The following is a 15052-nucleotide window of genomic DNA, read 5'->3' as shown; positions in this document are numbered from 1 at the left end:
AGCACGCTTTGTGAGAACGCTAGGTTTATGTTTGGGTGGTTTTACTGACACCTATAGTGGTCAGCTAAACAAATGTATTTAAACACACCATAGATCGCATGCTCCATTGATAAATTAACGATACATGATTGTGTCGTTTACTGATTGTGGTGTGACAGGCAGTGGGGCGAGGGACCGTGAGAGTGGGCCGGTGATTAGTGTTGACAAGTGCCAGCTGCATGACACACCGGTCTCCCCTCGCTGTCCTTACCCCCAGGTGCCGCGGCCGCCGTGATCGCCCCCCCCCCCCCCCCCCCCAGGAGAGGGGGGGGGGGAGTAGAGCGCAGTCTTGGGAGTGCCCCCCGGCCTGCGAAGACAAGAGAGGACCAGGCCTGGATTTATGTTGAGTTTTGTTTTACGTGTTTATTATGTTTATGTGGGCAGTCGTCCGTGAGGGGATGCCCACGTTTTATTTGGTGTGTTTGCCGGCAGTCGTCCGTGAGGGGCTGCCCGCGGTTTTACTTTCGTTTTGTTTATTTATTTTAAATAAAAGTTTTGAACGTTCGCCGGTTCCCGCCTCCTTCCTTTCCAGCTACTAACCGCGTTACACTGATGTTTACTTACACGATGATAGCCAACAACATAGACATTTGAAGCAGTTTTACTCACCGCCTGCTTCCAAAGCAGGACCGAACCTTTATCGCTGGGACCACTCCGTCAAAAACACACTTCTTTGGTATGAGTTGGTGAAGTCCTGTGACAGCAGTGACCGTGGAGATCTGCGATGTTGTGAAGCTTCGCGTCATTTCTGCGTTCAAATCGGTTCAAATCTGCCTTCCCGGAATGCTGTGCTGAAGCGTTGAAGTCGCTTGATGTCACTCATAAAGTGGAGCGCGGTGCGGACTATAACGACATAAGTGTTCACGGATGAGTGAATCTGCAGCTGAGAGAGTGTTTATGGCCGTGCATTTGCTCTCTCGCCTCTAGTCACGCGTACCCTTTTGGGAGAAGAGCCGTACGGCCAAAACAAGGACCTACCGCTCTCTTGACGTCAAGCGGACCCATACTCGAAAAAAAACTCTCCGAAACTTGTGAGAAACCGGAAGGAGTATTTTTGACACAGAAATACTCCATCAAATGTCCAACATTAGTTTTTTAAACTTTGTCTATATTAAGGATGTTCCAAGTCTTTTACAGTGTAAAAAGCTCAGTATGCATAAAACAGAACCCCCCCCCCCCCCCCCAAAAAAAAAAAAACTTCTTGAGCCGCACATTGCAAATGTGACTCGCCGAAGCCATGCCCTTACTATACCGCAAATGGTATGTATTGTGTTGCAATTTTTTGCAAGTGATACATACTTGTATGTGGTCGTGATGCAGAGAACCTTGGGAAAAACACGGTTTGTCGAACCATTCGCAAGGTGATCCTTGCACTGCAGGGGTACATAAATGGCTTCATTGTGTTCCCTGGACATTTATCAACCATGTACATAAAAGAGGGCTTTTATTACAATTGCCGGTAAGATATTGATAGGGTGACATATGGACAATTTAACCGGTCACATGCAGGATCTTTATTTTTTATATATATATATATTAAAAAAAGCAGATTTTATTTAGAGCACTTAAATATATTATACCTTAGCTTAAGAATTAAATATATTTGTTTAAATCCTATAATAGGATTCCCTAGAGTCATAGGAGCAATAGACTGCACACTTGTTGCAATCTCCACTGCTCTAGGAGAACATGAGGCTGATTATGTTAACAGAAAGTCCTTTCACAGCCTTAATGTTCAGGTGAGAGGATTTTTCATTTGCATTTAATATTTTCATTAACCTTTAAATGAATAATAACTTTAACAGGACAATGATTTACTGTACATTTAATCTGCAGATTACATGATCACAAGTTTGGATGCTAAATGGCCTGGCTCAGTGCATGAATCCCGAATTTTCCGTGAGTCTGTGTTGTGTCAGTGCTTTGGGAAAGGCAAGTTAAATTTGGTACTGTACAAAACACTCTGAAGTGTTTATTTTAATTGTGACAACCTCCCCTTTTCTGTTCCATGACAGGGATTTTTGATGGCCTGTTGGTAGGAGACAGGGGTTATGCATGCCAGAGGTTTTTGCTAACTCCCCATCCTGATCCTCACACAGGGCCACAAAACCACTTCAATGTGGCCCTCAGTAAAACCAGGGTCAAGATCGAGATGACCTTTGGCATCCTAAAGGCACGTTTCAACTGCCTTCGGTGCTTAAGAGTGTCAACAGAGCGGGCATCACAGATAGTGGCTGCATGTGCCATTCTGCACAACATAGCCACCATCAGAAAGGAGCGACACAACACAATATTTTACTTAATAAAAGCACATTGACACTGTAGACTGGTCTCAAACTATTTTATTGGTCTTGTGGCTAGGGAGGAAGAAAGAGCAAAATAAAGGTCACTTAAATGAATAAATATTCCAGCTGTTGAATCTCCAATTGATTTTTTATTTATTTATTTGGAGTATCTTCAGCTCACAGTCCAGCTCCTTTAGGGAACAGTCTAGTTCTAGACTCCTTTTGTAAAGGACCCTGATGCCTGAGTCTGCTTCCACTTGAAACATAATTCCACCACAAACAATTTAAAGTTTTCTGAAGGTTAAATCAAAAAGAAAAAAGTGGCATGACTAGGACTGACTGTAATTTATGTAAATGGTTTAAAGCATTACTTTGTTCACATTCCTCCTGTAGCCCATTGAAGTAGAGGCCTCAGTTTCTGGGGCAGGTTGTGAAAAATAAGGGTAAGGGCCAGTCACTTATTTATGACGCCTTCAAATGGGTGTCATAATAAAAAGTCCAGTGCATTTACCTCAGCAGCTGTTTCAGAACACACAGAGAGAGTGTCTTCATCATTTGCGTCACCCTAATAAATAAAAGTAGGCCAATGTAAAGCATACCCATTATAAAGCAGGCTATGTTCAGCAGGCAATGTGTTCTGTCTGCTGCATACTGACATCTGTGTGGGAGACTATGTGCACATGTGTGCAGGCTTCAACAGGGACACTGCATTTCCCTCTACTGCAGAACAGAGTCAGAAAAATTAGAAGTTATTAGAGTAATAAAATAAAATAAAGTAATGCAGTGCACACATACCCAGTGTCACTTGCTTAGAGGAGCCAGCTCCAGGGTCAGATTGCACAGCATCTGTAATGCCATCCATGTAACGAGGACCCAGTGGATTGGGATCCATGTGCAGTTTATTGGAGACACACAAACTCACAGTAATAACAGGCATTAGAGGTCGGTAACCAAGAATTAACAGTAGCATCACAGTAGTATCACAGGAATCTTAGTCATACCAGGCAAGGGTCAGGGCAGGTCCGAGACAATATCCTCTGGAAGACCATAATATCTGAATACATATTGGAGCAGGTGTTCAGCAGTTTCTAAGGCTGTGGGTAACTAGGCAGAGGGATAAGTCGACATCCTTTGGAAAACCGATCAATCACAGTTAGTATAGTGGTATTACCTTGAGATGGCGGTAGATCAGTAACAAAGTCGATAGCTATGTGAGACCGTGGACCGAGGGATGGGTAGTGGTTGTAATAGACCTGCTGAGAGCTGTTTTGGGGTCTTTGCTGCTGCGCATGTGTGGCAAGCATTGACGAAGTCTGCAACATCTGCTTGTAACGAGTTCCACCAGAATCGGTTCCTTATTAACCTGGTTGTCGTGGTGATTCCCGGGTGACCAGAGCTTGTAGAGGAGTGTACCCATCGAATTACCTTCTCCCTGAGCCCTGGCGGCACAAAGGTTCGATCGTTGGGACATGCAGCGGGAGGCGGGTTCTGCTCGTGTGTTTGTGCAATCTCTGACATGATATCCCATTGAACTGGGGAGACGATGAGGGCGGGTGGGATGATTGGGTCTTGAAAGGTATTCTGTGGAGCGCTGTCGAATTGACGTGACAAAGCATCTGCCTTGATGTTCTTGGAACCTGGAATGTAGGTTATACAGAAGTCAAACCGAGTATAGAAGAGTGCCCATCTAGCTTGCCTGGGGTTTAGTTTCTTGGCTGAGCGCAAGTACTCGAGGTCGCGATGGTCTGTCAGCACCAGGAATGGATGTCTCGCTCCCTCAAGCCAATGACGCCACTCCTCAAAAGCTGCCTTCATGGCTAGGAGTTCGTGATTGCGCACGTCATAGTTTTGTTGACAGTTTTCTGGAATAAAAAGCACAGGGGAATAATTTAGGTGGGTTACCTTGCCGTTGTGAAAGAATGGTGCCAATTCCCGTGTTAGAAGCATCCACCTCCACCACGAAGGGTAGTTGAGTGTCCGGGTGGTGAAGGATGGGCGCCGATGTGAATCTATTCTTCAGGTTACTGAATGCTTGCAAGGCCTCGACGGACCATCGTAGCTTGTTGCCTCCTCCTCTTGTGTTGCGGCGACTGAACTGTAACCTCTGATAAAGCGCCTGTAGAAGTTGGTGAACCCCAAGAATATTTGCAGCTTGTGTCAGTTGAAAAATTCAGATGAGACACTAATTGACACAGTCTCTGCAGACACTCCAGGGATGCGCTGGTCATGTATGGGCACAAGTCCACCATCTGATTTGGATACGGCCTGGATCCGGCTGACTGCAGTAAACATTGGGATAAACAGGGAGACTAACATTAGCATATATGCCCCTCTTTTTATGTAATGAGTACATCAGGTGTTATGGAAAGTGTTCCTGTTTCCGGCAGACCTAGTTAATGCAGCCTAACCAATCAGTCAATTGATTTGAATAATATAAGTTAAAAATGTTTTGTGTGTATGCCATAGCAAAGAGATGTGTTTTTAGTCTTGATTTAATCTGACAGAGTGTATCTGCTTCCTAAACAATGCAAGAAAGCATGTTCCAGAGTTTTTGGTGCTAAATAGGAAAAGGATCGACCACCTGCAGTTGATTTAGATATTCTAGGTATTATCAACAGGCCAGAGTTTTGAGACCGCAATAGTGCAATAGTGTTAAGAACTTGCTGAAGTACTGGGGAGTTAAACCATTTAGTGGTTTGTAAGTAATAAGCAAGATTTTAAAATGTATGCAATGTTTAATAGGGAGCCAGTTCAGTGTTGACAGAACTAGGCTAATATGATCCTACTTCTTGGTTCTAGCAAGAACTCGAGCTGCTGCGTTTTGGACCAGTTGCAGTTTATTTATTTAGAGAGTAGGGCAACCACCCAGGAGAGCATTACAATAATCTAGCCGTGAGCTCATGAACGCATGAAATAACTGTTCAGCATTTTACATTGAAAGCATGTGTTGTAATTTAGATATATTTTTAAGATGGTAGAATGCGGATTTACAGATGCTAAAAACATGGCTTTCAAATGAAAGATTGGTATAAAAAAGAGAACACACAAGTTACTCACTGACAACGAGTGCTTGACAGAGCAGTCATGAAGTGTTAGACAGTATTCTAGGTTACTACTTGTGGAGTTTTTTTGTCCAATAATTAAAAATGATTTTTTTTCTGAATTAAGTTGCAGGAAATTATTATTCAGTCATTTTTTATATCAACTATGCATTCCCTTAATCATAGAATTGGTAAGAATAAGAATTTCATCAGGGCATAAAGAAATATAGAGCTGAATGTTGTCAGCATAACAATGAAAACTAACACCATGCTTCATAATGATATCTCCCAGTGGTAGCATGTACAGAGTGAAAAGCAACGGTCCTAACACTGAGCCTTGCGGTACTCCATACTGAACTTGTAATTGGTGTAACATGTCTTCATTTACTGCTACAAATTGATAACGGTCAGATAAATATGATTTAAACCATGCCAATGCAATTTCACTAATGCCAACATAATTTTCGAGTCTATTTAAAAGAATGTTGTGATAAATAGTATTGAATGCAGCACTAAGATCGAGTAACACTAATAAGAGAGATACAACCACAAGATGATAAGAGTAAATAATTTGTAACTCTGATGAGAGCAGTCTCAGTACTATGACATGGTCTAAATCCTTACTGGAAATCCTCACAGATACCATTTCTTTCTAAAAAAGGAACATGATTGTGACACACTGCATTTCTAGTATTTTTGACAGAAACAGTAGATTTGAGATTGGCCTGTAATTGACTAATTTGGTAGGATCAAGTTGTGTTTTTTAATAAGTGGTTTAATTATAGCCAACTTAAAAGTTTTCAGTACATATCCTTATGTCAAGGATGAATTAACAATATTAAGAAGAGAAACTCTGGAGATTTCCCTTTTAATAGCCTAGTCAGTATAGGGTCAAGCAAACATGTTGTTGATTTTGATGATTTAACAAATTTAGCCAATTCTTCTCCTCCTATAGCAGAGTGTAATTTGTCCTCGTTGACACTAAAATGCACTGTCTGATGTGATACTGTAGTAGACAGCTGCATGGTTATAATTTTATTCCTAATATTATCAATCTTACTAGTAAAGAAGTTCATAAAGTCATTACTGCTCTGCGTTTTACAAATATCAGAAGTTGAAGCTATATTTTTGTTTGTCTTTGTTTTCTTCTAAGAGGGTCAAGAAATAAGCAGGTCTAGCAGTTTTTATTGCCTTTCTGTAAGCAATCATGCTCTCTTTCCACGAATTGTGAAAAACCTCCAGATAGGTGAGTTCCAGCTGTGCTACATTTTTCTGGCGGGCCCGAGTGTGCTCGTTTTACCAAGGCATTGGACCATTTTCTTTAATCTTGTTTAAGTACCGGGGAGCAACTGTGTCCACATGCCATGCTAACAAGAAACCACAGGTTTCAACCTGTTGTTGCAACCAAGCAAGATTGCAACGCTGTTTGCGAATGTTCGTTGGAACGATGGTTTCAGGAAACACAGACTGGTTGAACTATGTTGATAACAATGGAATTTGCGACTATAGTTGGCTAAAGATACTTTTTGGAAACGCACCCCTGATTGGTTTTAAGTCTATCCAACTGCGCCCATTTGAGCGACGTCTGTTGGTGATGCCCCTTTGGAAATTATTTGTCTATGAAGCTTTGCCAGACCATAACTCTTTTAACCAGGCTAATGTTACATGAAGTGCCAAAACCTCAAAGGAATTATATTTGAAACTAGACTTCTGAGTAATACTGAAGATAGTATTATAAATTACAGCAAACACCTCCACCTTTACATTTCAGATGTGGCTTGTGTTTATAACAATAATCTTGGGACTCATTTAAAGTAATGTAATCATCAGGTTTTAGCCAGGTTTCTGTCAAACACATCACATATAGGTTTATGATCTGTAATCATAACTGTAATCTATTAACAATAAGTGCTTTTGGAGATCAAGGGATCAAATATTCATCAACCCAAGCTTTATCAATTGTTCATCTGTATTCTAACTGTTGTTTATTTGTTGGACATTAATTACATTTTTACTGTTAAATGGTTTTGATGTTTTTTATATTTACTAATTCGGGGAACAGACTCAGTCTCTATGTAATAATATAGGTGAAAGAGTCTCTATGTGCTGGAATTTATCTGATTCTGGTGATGTGAGGCAACTAGCAGATGGTTGCTTAAGCCAGTCTGTCTGCTTCCTGACCTGGGCCCCAGTGAGGTTTAGATCTAAGACTATGTGCCAAATTATATAGGGAAGAGAAGAACCAGCCCAGGAGGTATGTATACCATCCTTCAATAGGTCAGTTCTGCCCCAAAATCTTTTCAATTGTCTATGAACCCTATGTTATTTTGCAGACACCACTCAGAAAACCACCAATGAGGGATGATAATCTGCTAACTATCTCATCATTCCTTTTAACAGGGAGAGGACCGGAGCAAAAAACTTTACGCGACATTGTACTTGCGAGTTAACACACCTCTTCAATTTAATTTTGTTGATTTCTGACTGGCGAAGTTGAACATCATTAATGCTGACGTAAATAATAATCTTAGAGATTTTACGATTAGCTTTAGCCACGACTTTTAAATTTGCTTTGATGTCAGGCACTCTGGCTCCTAGTAAACATGGGACTTTGGTGGCTGTATCCATTTTCATGTTCCGTGTATTAGAATCGCCAATAACTAGGGCACTTTCAACAGGATCCTCAGTGGGTGAGTCACTGAGTGGGGAGAACATGTTTGATGTTCTAATCGGAATGGAAGAATGTTTTTTTGATCCGCGACTATGCTTTCTCATCCTTACCCAGCCTTACTGCATAGGCGCTACAGCCGGAACTGAACAATGTACAGAGTTCACTAAGCTAGCGCATCCAAATCAGTGTCTAAAGCTTTTACATTCTCAATACTCTCACATAAAGTCTGGATGCGTGTCTCTAATTCTGAAATCTTCTCCATCAACCTGACTATTTCCTTATGGCATTCACAGTTTCGCTGATCTTTTTACTCCTGATAAACATATATAAATCTTCTTCGGATGAGAGGTTAAACCGAGGTCCTGTAGTCATTAAAAATCCCATGGCACTTCTCGTAAAGAGTAGGGGTGTAACCCCAGTTACCTGGCCAAATTCCCTCGATTGGCCCTTACCAATCATGGCCTCCTAATAATACCCATCCACTGAATTGGCTCTATCACCCTCTCTCCTCTCCATCTATCTCTGGTTTGTGGTGAGCGCACTGGCGTCATTGTACTGTGGCTGCTGTGTGCCGTCGCATCAGCCAAGTGGATGCTGGACACTGGTGATGGTTGAGGAGAGACTCCTAGCGTGAGTGTAAAGAGCTTTGGGTGTACAGAAAAACGGAGTGTAGCTGGAAGAAAACAAAACTGGAGGTTTTTCGCAATCTGTGGAGAGAGAGCAGTAAAGCACAGCAGTAATGACTTTATGAACTTCTTTACTAGTAAGATTGATAATATTAGGAATAAAATTATAACCATGCAGCCGTCTACTACATTATCACTTCAGACAGAGCATTGTAGTGTCACTGAGGAAAAATTACACTAATTCACTACTATAGGAGGAGAAGAATTGGCTAAACTTGTTAAATCATCAAAATCAACAACATGTATGCTTGGCCGACAAGGCTATTAAAAGAGATGCTTCCAGAGGTCATAGATCCTCTGCTTATTATTATTAATTCATCCTTGACATTAGGATATGTACCGAAAACTTTTAAGTTGGCTATAATTAAACCACTTATTAAAAAAACGCAACTTGATCCTAAATAATGAGTCAATTACAGGCCAATCTCGAATCTACCGTTTCTATCAAAAATACTAGAAAAGGCTGTGTCTTCACAATTTTGTTCCTTTTTAGAAAGAAATGGTATATGTGAGGATTTCCAGTCAGGATTTAGACTGTATCATAGAACTGAGACTGCTCTAATTAGAGTTACAAATGATTTACTCTTATCATCTGATCGTGGTTGTATCTCTCTAATTAGTGTTACTCGATCTTAGCGCTACATTCGATACTATCGATCAAGATATTCTTCTGAATAGAATCGAAAATTATGTTGGTATTAGTGGAACTGCTTTGGCATGGTTTAAATCGTACTTATCTGACCGTTATCAGTTTGTAGCAGTAAATGAAGAGATGTCACACCGATCACAAGTTCAGTATGGAGTACCGCAAGGCTCAGTGTTAGGACCGCTGCTCTTCACCCTGTATATGCTACCACTGGGAGATATCATTAGGAAGCATGGCGTTAGTTTTCATTGTTATGCTGATGATACTTTCTACCATCTTAAAAATATATCTAAATTACGGCACATGCTTTCAATGCAAAATGCTGAACAGTTAGTACATGCGTTCATGAGCTCAAGGCTAAATTATTGTAATGCTCTACTGGGTGGTTGCCCTGCTCGCTTAATAAACAAACTCCAGCTAGTCCAAAATGCAGCAGCTAGAGTTCTTACTAGAACCAGGAAGTATGATCATATTAGTCCAGTTCTGTCAACACTGCACTGGCTCCCTATTAAACATTGCATACATTTTAAAATCTTGCTTATTACTTACTAACCACTAAATGGTTTAGCTCAGCAGTACTTCACGTCTATTGCGGTCTCAAAACTCTGGCCAGTTGATAATACCTAGAATATCTAAATCAACTGCAGGCGGTCGATCTTTTCCTATTTAGCACCTAAACTCTGTAATAGTCTTCCTAGCATTGTTCGGCAAGCAGACACACTCTGTCAGTTTAAATCTAGACTAAAAACACATCTCTTTACTATGGCATACACATAGAACATTTTTAACTTTCATTATTCTGATTGTTAGGCTGCATTAACTAGGTCAGCCGGAACCGGGAACACTTTCCATATCACCTGATGTACTCGTTACATCATAAAAAGAGTGGCATCTACACTAATGTTAGTCTGTTTGTTTATCCCGAGGTTTATCCCGGATCTGGGCCCTGTCCGGATCGGATGGTGGACCTGCCTGGAGATGACCAACGCATCCTGGAGTGTCTGCTGAGCCGTGTCAATTGGTGTCTCCTCCGAATTTGCCTCACCAGCACGTCATGCTCAAAAAACCTGTCTCAGGCGCAATAATTCTCATCTTTCATGTATTCATACTCTTGTGTAATCGACACCACATCCTAAATAAACCCGTCTCTTCCGGAATACCCTGAAATTTTTAATATTCCGATCTAATATGATTTCTGACCTGTAAGGTTGCCAGAATAATAATCATACACGGTGTGTTAATAGGCCAGAGGAGAACTGGCACCCCGACTGAGTCTGGTTTCTCCCAAGGTTTATTTTTCTCCATCATGCCCTGATGGAGTTTTGGTTCCTTGCCACTGCCGCCCTTTGGCTTGGCTTGCTCAGTTGGGGACACTAAAATTATGATTAAGTTATTCAACTAATTATACAAATAAAATTTATGAATTAGGTTTTATTTAATTCTATAAACTATAATACTGATATGCCAACATTGTCGCTATATGATAAATTAAAATAAGCTGATAACATCACTGTTTTCTCCAGAACGACTGTACAGCCCAATCTAATTTTGTTTTAATATTATCCTGTTTGACAATGTGAAGCTGCTGTGACAAAATCGTGATTGTAAAAGCGCTATATAAATAAAGTTTATTGATTGATTGAGAGCATGATGGTATACAGAAAGTCCATAAAAACTATGTAAGTCCATAAAAACTATTATATAAAAACTAAATAAGCTAGATCTGCTTATTTCTCAAATCTTTTAGAAGAAAACAAACACAACCTTAGGTATTTATTCGATACAGTGGCTAAATTAAAAAAAGATATAGCTTCAACCTCTGACGTTGCACAGCACAGCGGTAATGACTTTATGAACTTATTTACTAGTAAGATTGAAAATATTAGGAATAATATAATAATAATGTAGACGTCTACTACAGTATCACTTCAGACAGAGCATTGTAGAGTTACTGAGGAAAAATTACACTGCTTATCCAGGAAAACAATTGGATAAACTTGTTAAATCATCAAAATCAACAACATGTATGCTTGACCCTAATACCAACTAGGCTATTAAAAGAGATGCTTCCAGAGTCATAGATAGACATAGACATTAGGATATGTACAGAAAACTTTTAAGTTGACTATAATTAAACCACTTATTTAAAAAACCACAACTTGATCCTAAAGAATTAGTCAATTACAGGCCAATCTCTAATCTACCGTTTCTATCAAAAATACTAGAAAAGGCTGTCTCTTCACAATTATGTTCCTTTTTTAGAAAGAAATGGTATATGTGAAGATTTCCCGTCAGGATTTAGACCGTATCATAGTACTGAGACTGCTCTCATTAGAGTTACAAATGATTTACTCTTATCATCTGATTATGGTTGCATCTCTCTATTAGTGTTACTCCATCTTAGCGCTGTATTCGATACAATTAATATAGCACAATATTCTTTTGAATAGACTCGAAAATTATGTTGGAGCGAGTGGAATTGCATTGGCATGGTTTAAATCGTACTTAACTGACCGTTATCAGTTTGTAGCAGTAAATGAAGAGATGTCACACTGATCACAAGTTCAGTATGGGGTACCGCAAGGCTCAGTGTTAGGACCGTTGCTTTTCACCCTGTATATGGCTATTTCAAACACACTGGGAGATATCATTAGGAAGCATGGTTAGTTTTCATTGTTGTGCTGACGATACTCAGCTCTATATTTCTTCACGCCCTGACGAAACTTACCTTTTCACAAGATTAACAAAATGCATAGCTGATATAAAAAAATTGGATGAATAGTAATTTCCTGCAACTTAATTTAGATAAAACTGAATTTTTAAATATTGGACAGAAAATCTCCACAAGTAGTAACCTAGAAAACTGTCTAAAGCTGGAGACACACTGCAAGCATGGTGTGAGCATGGCGTTTCTGTTGCGTGTCATCCGCAGGGCGGCTGCCTGGAGTTTTTTCTGTCTTTGAACACCAGAAGCGTGTCTGACGCGGCGCTGCTGCTGGTATTGATGTACAGGAAACCCTATACTTCATGTTAAATATAAATATATTGCCTATTGATACAGCAAAGACAACGTCGGCAGTAGCCTATTGACTGTACATATCTATGGTATTGACGGCAAAATAGGCTACAGAATATTTCATTTAGTATTGACAGGTTATATTTCAAAATCGATAATTGTTGTTTTTTTATTATTACAATTAGGCCTATAGCTGCATTTATGTTAACCTACAGACTTTCAAACATGAAAATGTAATTTATTAATATGTATTTGTGTCAAAATGACATATAAACATCTTTTCCTATTCTATTTTGCCTGGAAACGCTTCCAACACGCTCGCGTGTCGCGTGAAAAATAGGCTTCTCTTCTATTTGAAGCATGCACACGTTTTACCGAACGGCTCGGGCTGTGCATGAGCTGCACGTCACGCAGGCAGTGTGCAAGCTCTAGCTGTTTAACATGGGAGCCGAAATAAAAATGGACACGCCACACAGCCGAGATGCTCACGCCATGCTTGCAGTGTGTCCCCGAAAATGAGCCAGCTGAGAGGTGTTGCGGAGACAAAGATAACGGTTAAGTGAAGTTTGAGTGAAGCACTTTCTGTTTTCTGTTCATAAACTCTCAAAGAACTTTAAACGAAGCATTTGTCTCAAGATCATTTTGCTATCATAAGTTATCGCGCTCTCACTCGGAGTACAGATGGGCTTACATGCACTTCTGAACGCAGTGATCGCTCATTCCACTGGTGTTTGGATTTCATGTGATTCTCGTTTGTGGTGGTGATATTATGATAACTCAGTTTCAGTAATTGATTTCATCAAAAGCAACTCCATTTTGTGACATCATTTTCAATTTTCATTTAAGTAATTCCAAACATCCCGAGGCAGACGGCGACATTGTGATCAAATGCACTTAACTTATTAACCTGCTCCACAGCGCCACCTAGTGGATTTAGTTATAACTACGAGATTTAAAGGGATTTCTCATGGATTCAGTGCATTTACAGCCAGCAAATCAACGCAATAAAATTCTAATAGTATTTTTAGTTGTCGAATGTTAATTACAGATCGAATATTCGACTATTCAAATATTCGTGCCCTAGTTTCTAGCATCTGTAAAACTGCATTCTACCATCTTAAAAATCTAAATTACTGCACATGCTTTCAATGAAAAATGCTTGAACAGTTAGTACATGCGTTCATGAGCTCAAGGCTAGATTATTGTAATGCTCTATACTGGGTGGTTGCCCTGCTCGCTTAATAAACAAACTCCAACTAGTCCAAAACGCAGCAGCTCAAGTTCTTACTAGAACCAGGAAGTACAATCATATTAGTCCAGTTCTTTCAACACTGCACTGGCTCCATCATTGCATACATTTTAAAATTTTGCTTATTACTTACAAAGCACTAAATGGTTTAGCTCCCCAGTACTTAAGCGAGCTCTTAACACATTATACTCCATCATGAATATCTAGAATATCAACAGGCCTTTTCCTATTTAGCAGCTAAACTCTGGAATAGTCTTCCTAGCATTGTTCGGGAAGCAGACACACTCTGTCAGTTTAAAGGTGCCCTAGAATGATTTGAAACAATATGTCAAATTGTTCTCTGATATCTACATAGAAGGTATGTGGCTTATTTAAGGGCAAACTTTTTCTAGATACAGTTTTACAGGTCCATTTACAAGCCTATAAATTGTCCCTAGGGTGTAATGGTCTGTTTTTGCCTTATTTGGAAGAGTCATGAATATTAATGTTGAGCTCTGCTCTGATTGGCTTATTTCAGCAGCTCACAGCAGTTCAGCGAAGCGGCTCATGTGTCCTGACCGTCCTGACAGAACACAGACCAACTGAATGACACTTTAAGCAAAACATCTCAAATGGAGATTGATAAAATTATGCTTACTTGTTTATTTGGTGTTTTCAGATCATCCGCGCGCGAGAAAGAGCTTGTGTTTATGCGGTTGCCAGATTTCAGTCATTAAATCCCCCAAACAGAGCTTTTCTGTGGAAAAAAACCTGTATACTATCTGGTGTTTTACCTAAACATGTCCAATCTGGCAACCATATGCACATAAGCTCTCTCTCTCGCGTGCGGATGATCTGAAAACCCAATAAACAAGTAAGCTGCATTTCAGCAATCTCCATTGACTATCGTTTTAACTTATATGGTGACGTTTGTTAGAAGGATCAAGTGAACGGTATCTACGGTTGTATTATTTCCTACTCTACTAGCATCTTGCGCCATTTAGACAATGCGGTCTCTAAGAAACTTTCAATTTAATCAGAAATTGTTTAAAGAGCTAGTCAATAGGTGGATAAATCACTAATTACTGTTTGCAGGAATGTTGACTATGACAACTGTCCCCTGCACAGCCTAAACATGACGTGTCATGAGAGCTGTTTTTGCTATCCTCAAGTGTCGTATGATGATTCGGCGCCGTCATTTTCGCCTGACAATGAACATATTTGGACAGATGCAAATGTTGGGGGCGTGTATATAAATTATACCCAACGCTTGCGTCACAGTTGGGTTTATTTTGAGAAGCACTTTTCTTTTTTGTGGAGTTTTTAATTTACGAGATTTACATAAGAAGTAGGAGGCAATGGTGTTTGAGACTCACAGTGTGTGATTTCCATGTACTGAACTCTTATTATTTCACTATGGCAAGGTTAATTAAATTTTTC

At 40.0% G+C, this 15052-nt stretch overlaps 1 pseudogene; it reads left to right on the top strand.

Moving 5' to 3' along the window:
- The first annotated feature begins 1191 nt into the window (after window positions 1-1191).
- Window positions 1192-2356, top strand: LOC137062379 (putative nuclease HARBI1; annotated as a pseudogene).
- Window positions 2357-15052: the final 12696 nt, after the last annotated feature.

This window comes from Pseudorasbora parva, chromosome 23 (assembly GCF_024679245.1).
Source record: "Pseudorasbora parva isolate DD20220531a chromosome 23, ASM2467924v1, whole genome shotgun sequence".
Lineage (NCBI taxonomy): Eukaryota > Metazoa > Chordata > Actinopteri > Cypriniformes > Gobionidae > Pseudorasbora > Pseudorasbora parva.
This window is presented reverse-complemented; position numbering and strand designations above follow the sequence as displayed.